The 2,595-nt window shown below is 38.0% G+C and overlaps 1 pseudogene; it reads right to left on the reverse strand.

Moving 5' to 3' along the window:
* Nucleotides 1-1,900: 1,900 nt before the first annotated feature.
* LOC132275630 (small nucleolar RNA R71) lies at nucleotides 1,901-1,999 on the reverse strand (annotated as a pseudogene).
* Between the last annotated feature and the right edge of the window lie 596 nt (nucleotides 2,000-2,595).

Here is a 2,595-nt window from a genome sequence, read left to right on the forward strand (position 1 = left end):
GTGTAGTGGTAGCATAGTTGTTAGATGGGAGGACAATCTATGCTTATTGTTTGATGTTCCATACTTTTGAATGCAAGTAGCATATGTCTCTAATCTTGTGGTGTATTTGGCTTATGAGCTTAATGAAATGATTAATGACTTGCTAGATATATTGTACTTTTCACATGCTATTTAGACAATATATACTTAATTGCTAGATATATTGTGTTTTTCACATGTTGATTAGACAATGTACGCTTAATTGGTCCCCCTTGCTAACTGAATCAACCAAGCACACACACACACATCAATATTGCAACACACATTTCCCTCATTAGTCACTAGTTAAGGGTGTAGAAAAGTATTGCTTGGTGGTAACCTCTAAACCCCAAGATCTCTCTCTCTCTTACTTACTCTTTATTGCATTCAATTACTTAGTTTAATTTGCTCTCTAGTTTAATCAACCAACCAACCATTTGTTTGATCACTCGACCTACTAACCCTAATAGCGATTCCACAACCAAATTCGACTCTAATCCCTTGGGATGATGCCTACTCACCCTAACTATATTTTTAGTGAAGGTAGTAGTTGCTTCTATAAATGTAAAACTTGGCCCTCGCCTTAATGTACACTCCTCTTAAGCTTGATGTGTGGTAGGACGATACAACCGCCATCAGTTTTTGGCGCCGTTGCCAGGGATTAGGCAACGTCATATTTGTGGAATTCATTAGGAATTAGTACTCTTTTGATCGTGTCTTTACTTAGTTTTTATTTTTCTTTTGATTACTTATTGTGTTTGTTCATCTTTGACAAGGAGCATTGAGCTAGGAGCTAAGCAAATGAGCATCCAAGCAAAGGAGCTAAGCAAGCAAGGAAAAATGCTAAAAAAATTTTAAAAAATTTGCTAAGCTAAGCTTTAAATTTGGAGTTAAAGTGCTATAGGACCTTTGTGAGACTTTCTTTACTCAATCCCTTAGTTAAATCGTCGGCCCACGTGGAGGCTTGTTTTTAATTTCTTAGATAAATCGTAAGCCCGCGTGGAGGCATTCTTAATTGTTCTTTGCGTCATTATTGTTAAAGCATAGGAGTATAGGTTAAGTGTTTGTGGAGGAAGTTTCATTGAAATTGTTGTGAAGTTGAAGTGTTTGTTCATTCATTGTGTTTTTGTGTTTTCACATTGTGCATGCATAGTCGTAGATCACTAAAACCAACTCTTGTCCCTCTTGATTTACATCTTGAATCCGTAGTTAGAAATCCTAGAGGAAGAGGAAGTTCTAGTTCTACCCGATCCATTACACCAATGGAAGGCCATAATGAAGAGAATGTAGAGGACCTTGGTCACATAGACCAACAAGGTATCCTTCATCCAAATGTGCATCATAAGAACATTCAATCACCATTAGGCATCCCTAGGCCATTCATTCACCAACCACAACAACAATAAGGCCAAGTTCCATTTGGAATGCCAAGGCCAATGTATGCTCCACAACCTCCCATCATTCAAGGAAATCAAAATCAAGGTGCCCATGTTGCACCTCAAATTGCTAATCCTCCACTTGCTTTAAGAGATCACTATGTGCTTAATGAAAATAATGCACCTACGTGCAATCAATTGCCACCATTTAAAGTGCATCACTATGAAATTAAGCCACAAACCATTCAAATGCTTCCTAACTATCATAGACTTTCGAGTGAAGAACCTTACAAGCATTTGGATGAGTTTCATGAAGTATGTTCCACCGTAAAATATACGGACATGCCGAAAGAGGTTTTAAGACTTAAACTTTTTCCATTCACCTTAAAAGACAAGGCAAAGTATTGGTTTAACAATCTTAGACCTTTTTCAATCACTTCTTAGGCAGAAATGCAACAAGAGTTCTTAAAGAAGTACTATCCGGTTTCTAAGACTAATGCCATAAGAACCTCAATTAGAGAATTTTCACATGGGGATGGAGAAACGTTTCATGAGGCATGGGAATGCTTTAATGAATTGCTTAGGAAGTGTCCACATCATGACATGCCCAAATGGCAATTAGTTCAATATTTCTTTGAGAGCTTATCGGACAATTACAAAGGCATGGTTGATGCTTCCATGGGTGACTCATATATTAATAGGCATGAGAATGACGTGTGGCGTCTTTATGAGAGCATGAGTGAAAATTCTTTGCATAGAACATTATCATCCAAGAATGGTAGAAATTCACAAGGTAGGAAGAGTGTTGGCCTACATTAAGTCAACCATTCAAATGAAATAGCCGCCGAAATGAAGTCTTTATCTCAAAGGTTTGATCAATTCTTGATTAACCAAAACTCGGCGAACCAAGTATCTTCCTTCCCTAAACGTTCTCATCGTGCATCAAATGAAACATGTATGACTTGTTCTAGTGTTCTTCATTCTACTTCTCATTGTCCTCACGGACAAGTGCAAAATGAACCTAATGAACAAGTCAATGCAGCTTTTATGAACCAAGGGAACAATCCTTATGGTACTCATTATAACCCAAGTTGGAGAAATCATCCGAACTTGTCTTGGAAAAACCAAGGAGAGGGCTCAAACCCTTCCCAAGGCGGTTTTCAAGGGAAGTACATTCCACCTCCACTTCAAAACCAAGGAT

This window comes from Cornus florida, unplaced genomic scaffold, assembly GCF_030987335.1.
Source record: "Cornus florida cultivar Cherokee Brave unplaced genomic scaffold, ASM3098733v1 CherokeeBrave_3.0.0_Hap2_Chr09, whole genome shotgun sequence".
NCBI classification, from domain to species: Eukaryota; Viridiplantae; Streptophyta; class Magnoliopsida; order Cornales; family Cornaceae; genus Cornus; species Cornus florida.